The sequence below is a fragment of the Lolium perenne genome, chromosome 3, assembly GCF_019359855.2.
Source record: "Lolium perenne isolate Kyuss_39 chromosome 3, Kyuss_2.0, whole genome shotgun sequence".
In the NCBI taxonomy this organism is placed as follows: domain Eukaryota; kingdom Viridiplantae; phylum Streptophyta; class Magnoliopsida; order Poales; family Poaceae; genus Lolium; species Lolium perenne.
In genome coordinates this window covers 150,936,722-150,943,062 of record NC_067246.2, presented here as the reverse complement: position 1 = coordinate 150,943,062, position 6,341 = coordinate 150,936,722, and the positions used below count along the sequence as shown (strand labels likewise).

The 6,341-nt window shown below is 44.9% G+C and overlaps 1 long non-coding RNA gene across 4 annotated transcripts; it reads left to right on the top strand.

The window, feature by feature from the left end:
* The first annotated feature begins 3,759 nt into the window (after positions 1-3,759).
* LOC127326945 (uncharacterized) lies at positions 3,760-5,445 on the top strand. 4 transcript variants are annotated; one of them, XR_011754134.1, is made up of 4 exons: positions 3,760-4,208; positions 4,315-4,400; positions 4,711-4,814; positions 5,131-5,445. It is a non-coding gene; the product is annotated as an uncharacterized lncRNA (long non-coding RNA). The 4 variants fall into 4 exon arrangements; XR_011754132.1 differs by having other exon boundaries at positions 4,711-5,445; XR_011754133.1 differs by having other exon boundaries at positions 4,315-4,814.
* The last annotated feature ends 896 nt before the right edge of the window (positions 5,446-6,341 follow it).

Genomic DNA, 6,341 nt, shown 5'->3' with positions numbered 1-6,341 from the left:
TCCCCCAATTCCACCAATTTCGCCCAAAAAAAATTCCAAAATTTTTTCCCAAAAAATAGCCCCAAATTGGCCTTGGATCGATCTCTCGATTTGTTGAGTTATTTATGGTTTTGCTCCAATAGAAACTTGCCTTTGGTGTTGATCTGCAATTCCCCCACCTTCCCACAGCTTATAGTGCCAAATTTTCCTCGAATTCGAAGGATTTCGGCCCGGATTTCCGCCCAAATCGACGAACAGCTCGCCGATCTGATTGCGACCGGAAGTTCCGCCCGGAAGGACCGGAAGTTCCGCCCGGGGACCGGAAGTTCCGCCCCTCAGGACCGGAAGTTCCGCCTGGCCGAAATTTTGACAGCAACCTTCGTTTTTCGTTTTGGTACTAACCCCCTTGTATTTGGACTTCGGTTTGAGTGCCATTTCAGCTACCACAAAGCTTCCGCAACATCGACAACGACGACGGCACCCCGAGGCTCCAAGCGGTTCATTTGACACCTCCACCATAGCAAGTTCAAGATCGTCGGCCACCATCATCAAGTGGTATAACTTGCTCCTAACTTGTATCCCTAGCCTCTTTTGCGTGCCTTTCCTATCGAGAGTGGCTTTCTAGTGTTGCGAAGCATTGCGCAAGCGTCCCGACCGTGAGGGTGTGCGTGTGTTGAGCAAAGCTTCGAAGCAAGCTCGTGTGAAAAGATAAGCAAAAGAAGTGTGACATACTTACATAGATAGTAGTATCCTTACATAGTGAGAAAAAGAAAGAAAAATACAAAAAGAAAAAGAAAAAGTGTGTGAGTGACACCTATACACAAAAGAGTCCAAAGCTTTTAAGCAAAAGAGAGAAAAGAGAAGAGAGGCGTCTTGCGCAAATCTTGTTGCTTCTCAATTTTGCAACCAAGCCACGGTCTCTCTTGCGTTAGCGTGACACCGAGCTAGTAGTCTTCGTTAGGACCATTTTGTTCTTGCTCATTTTCCAAGTCGCGCTAACCCCATTTTGTCCCACGCGTGTGTTCCTCCTTGTGTATGCCTTTTGTGATCACCGCCTTTGACTTGTGACTTTTGGATCTTACCCACTTTTGACAATAGACTTTTCGTTTGGTTCTTCCATTTGGCTTTCCACATCCGTACCTAACACCATATAGAGTTTTGTTTTTGTGTGTGTAACCGGTTGTTCCTCACCTTGATACACCTTTCCAATTTTGTTGTGAGTCTTTGACTTACTTGTGAGCTTTCCTCTAACCCCACAACATAGTTCTTGTTTTAGTTGTAACCATGTCTAGTGGAGAGGGGAACCAACTACCGATGACACGGCACCAACATTGGATAGCTACTCAAGCCGTCAACAAGAGTATCCATGACCTCACGGCAAGGATCGATGAGACCGTTGCACGCTATGAAGAACGAGCTCAAGTGCAAAGAAGGGACCTCAATGTCCAAGTGCAAGACATCCATGACAAGCTTGATGCTCAAGCCCATGATATGAGGGCCACACTTGCTACTCAAGGTCAACAAAACATGGCAAGCATGAGAAGGCAAGAAGAAAGGATGGCACGCCTTGAGCAAGCTATTGCCAACATCGCCAACAACCGAAGCCAACACTCAAGGTCTTCGCGCTCTCATAGTTCAAGACACCGAGCTTCATCCTCGTCTTACCATGCTTCTAATGAAGACCCACACCACCATAATGTGGATGCTCAAGTACTTCAACAACAAGCTCGAGATGTGGAGCAAGCACGTGCTCAACTTGAACAAGAGAGACTACAACAAGCACATCGCCAAGCTCAATTCGAAGAGGAACAACAACGTCTTCGTCATGATCAAGCTCTCCTTCATGCACGTGAGCAAGAGCGTCTTCGCCATGAGCAAGAGGCACGTGAACAACAAGGGCAATCGCGCCCATCTCAAGTGGCCAATGCTCAAAGGAACCCACCTCATGACGTCGAACAAGAAGTGAACCAAGAACGCCAAATCATCAATATTGATGCTCCGCAAGATGATGGCGCAAGAAGGAACAATAGGGACAATAGAAGACACAACCCTCTCAATTATCGAGCTCATCAAGCACTTCATGCTCACCAAGGTGAAGCAAGGAACCAAAATGAAGAAGACGCCTCAAGTGAAGCTAGTGTCATGCCACACCCCCGGCAACCTCATGGAAGGCGTCCTCCTCTTCCAAACCGCCGCCATGGAAATGAGGATCCACCTCAACAACCTCAACAACCTCGCAACCATAATGAGGATGAAGATGATGCAAGACCACCTCCTAGACGCAATGACCGCAATGAAGAGGAAATCTTTGGGAAGCTCAAATTCACCATGCCCAAATTCCACGGAGAAGAAGACCCCGATGCATACCTCTCTTGGGTTCTCAAGGTTGACAAGATTTTCCGCATACACAACTTCTCCGAAGCAAAGAAAGTGGCTATGGCATCACTTGAGTTTGAAGGATATGCAAATGTTTGGTGGGAAGAAGTGAACAAGAAGCGTGACAAGGAAGATCTAGAGCCCATTGACACATGGGAAGAGATGCAAGAATTCATGCACAAACGCTTTGTGCCCAACCACCATAAGCGCGACCTCTTCAACAAACTTACTCAACTCAAGCAAAGTTTCAAGTCCGTTGAGGAGTACTACAAGGAGATGCACATGACCATGATGAGTGCCAATGTGGATGAGCGAGAAGAGCAAACAATGGCAAGATTCTTGAATGGATTGAACATTCCCGTCAAGAGGATAGTGGAGTTCTTGCCTTACACCAACATGGTTGAATTGCTTCATCAAGCAACACGAGCCGAGCGCCAAGTGCGAGAAGACTTAGCAAGTGCAAAAACAAAGTCCTTCTTCGCCACAAGAAATGCAACAACCACCTCCTCAAGCATCAAGAACACAAGTGCTATTGCTCCCAAGGATCCTTCTAAGCAAACGAAGAGTGCCTTCAAGACAACAAGCTTCAAGCCGGATCAACCAACTATGTCCTCCAAAGCTTCCACGGGATCTAGTAACATCACTTGCTTCAAGTGTGGAGCTCAAGGACATAAATCCTTTGAATGCAAGAACACAAGAGTTATGATAACTCGAGATGATGGAGATGTGGAGTACTTGAGTGAAGGTGAATATGAAGCCTTGGTACAAGCCGCAACCAATCATGAAGATGATGACTTGGAAGACCAAGAGCAAGTCCTATGTGTGCATGATGCAAGCCCGTCCCTTGTGGCGACCAAAGTGTTGACAACCCATGCACTCCCCAACGAAGATCAAAGGTGCAACATCTTCCAAACAAGAGCCAGAATCAATGACAAGTCAATAAAGGTTATCATCGATGGAGGGAGTTGCCACAATCTTGCAAGCACCGAACTATGCTCCAAGCTCAACCTCACACTCCGGAAACACCCCCACCCTTACCATGTGCAATGGCTAAGTGACAATGGAAACGTCAAGATACAACACACCGTCTCCGTATCCTTCAAGATTGGCGCCTATGAAGACACCGTTGATTGTGATGTAGTGCCCATGACGGTGTGCCACATGCTACTTGGTCGCCCTTGGCAATATGACAAAAGAGCAAACCATGATGGCTACACAAATGCCTATAGCTTCAAGGTCGGCGACAAGACATACATCCTACGCCCAATGACTCCTAGCCAAGTGATTGCGGACAATGCAAAGGCTCTAGCGAGGGCTAAGGAAGCTACCATCACTAGTGAGATGAGTGGTGACACTACAAGAAAATAGGCACCTAAGGACGTTCTACCTACGACCCTTTTACATTCGTCTCTAGTTTCAATTTGAAGGAGTCTGTAAAGACGTTATTTGAGACGATGTACAAGTCGTCACATGTTTCTACCCCACGTCTAATAAGTAATAACCCTAGTCTAACTCCATCCTTCACGCCAACTCCCAAGTCACAACCAAGTTCTACCTACTGCCGCCGCCAGTTTCCATCCCCACGCGATTTGACCTCTGCCCTGCCATTCTAGGGAGACTTTCGACGCCGCCGCACATCCTGTGCTTGTCTCTCCCCGCCGCCGCCGAGTCTGCGTCGCCGTCTCTCTCTCCATGGACGCCCAGGTTAGATGCATCGCTCTTTCTCTTCACCCGCACAAGCAGTCACGTCGCTCCGGCGACTGCTATCGACGAACTCCACCTCTCCTCCGTGAAGAACCCACTTAATTGTGCAGCCTGCGGTATTGCTGGTTCACATAGGGAGACATCCACAGGTTTGATCACCGTTTTGTTCCATCCTATATACATACAGACATGTTGTTTGGTAATTTGAGTAACATCAAATTTCGCTGACTCGAGTTAATTGCTACAATATGGCAGGTTTCCCGAAGCTGGGATTAAATAGTTGTTACACTGTGTTTTTATGAAGTTCTGTTACTGTTCGAATCTGCAAATTATAGCGCAAGGTACAAAACCTCCACCAGATGTATCCCCCTCTCACGAACTGAAACTCTCTGTTAGATGAATTACAGGCTGTGTTATAACCTTCCCATTATATTTGTTGCCCATCAATTGATTAGATGATGATGAAGTGTACCAATCCTAGGCAAGATTTGTCAATTTCTCATTGATGTGAGATTCTGTTCGATGTAGATGGACATGCTTCACATACTGAATTTCCCATGTTGTTGGTTCTACCACACCCCTCTTTATTTTTAGAGATCTACAAATGTTGCCACTAAATTTTTCTGTATGCTGTTTCGTATACTCATGTAGATCTGCACTGCGTTGACAAGAAGCTCGAATATCAAAGTGAAGAGATGATGATCCTCCGTTGTGGATACTGCCTGTGTTAATGCTTCGTGGGTGAGGCCTTCGGGGTGGGAATAACTAACATATATGCAGTTCCATTTTGGTTATGAATCTTCCCCAAATTGTCTTTCTTAGCCAGTCCATGATATGTTGGTTGTTTAATAGCAGTCTATGGGACCATAAACTTATCTTTATCTGAGGACAGAATAGAAAACTGATCCGAGGTAGCAAACCACAGTTATCAGTTCTATATATACACACACATGCATATCGATAGACATTGCGAATTTCGCTTATTGGTTTTTCCTGTTGAAAAGTGAGACTTACTAGTAAGGTTTTCTAGTTAATCACCCAATTAATATTTTATTTTAATTTTCTCTGCAGGGTGGCCGTTTCCGATGATTCTTGAAGCTAGACAACAAAAATACCATGGAACGCTAGAGAGTTGTTATGATGGAGCTCCTATACTGATATCTGCATGCAAAAGCTTATATGTAGATAGACTCCAACTAGGTAGACAAAGTATGTAGTTTCGTTATGTAGGATTTAAGAGATTTTGTCAGGCCGTGTCTCTGTTTCATTATGTACGATGTAAGGGATTTTGTCCTGTTGAGTCTCATCATTTTTTTGTAATTGTAAAATACAGTTTGATTGTAAAATACAGTTGCTCTAAAGAAGTAAATATATTTTGTACTTTTAGATTGTTTTTATGTTTATTATAGAAATTAAAAGATTATTAATTTTCTTTTTGAAACGGTAATTATTGGCTATACCAAATAAAAAGAAATAATATTAAAAATGAGAATGTATCATAATTGTTTAAGACGAAATAAAGCGGCTCAACATAAGTAGAGACGATGGCTAAGGGCATCTACCATACCGTCTATATAACCATAGAGATGCTTTATAAAACGTCTCTTCCTTCTCTAAACACGCTACCCAAAGCGTCTTTACAAATCTTGAGACGGTGCATAAGGAGACGCTTCTAGGACGTTTTACTTAGCGTCCCTACGGTCGTGTAGAGATGAAAATAAACGTCTTTAGCATATAATTTGGGTGTCTCTACATGCTCTTTTTGTTGTAGTGTGAGAGAGTGACCCACCAAAAGGAAAGTGAGCGCCATAAGCCATATATGAGTGAGATGAAGAGTGTCCTCATAGCTACCAAGAGTGAGATGAGAGAATTGCACCACAACCCATCCACCATATTGCACTACGTGCTCATTTGCAAGGGGCCATCTTCGGAGACTAACAACTTAACAACACTTCCTTCGTCTTTGTTGTCTGTTTTGAAGGAGTTCCAAGATGTCTTCCCCGACGAGCTTCCTCATGGACTACCACCGCTTCGAGGGATTGAGCACCGCATCGACCTCATACCCGGCACTCCTCTACCAAACCGCGCCGCCTACCGCACCAACCCCGAAGACACAAAGGAGATCCAACGACAAATACAAGACCTCCTCGAAAAAGGGTATGTTCGTGAAAGCTTAAGCCCTTGTGCGGTTCCCGTGATTCTTGTTCCTAAACCGGATGAGACACAACGAATGTGTATGGATTGTCGCCTCATCAATGCCATTACCGTTCGATACCACCATC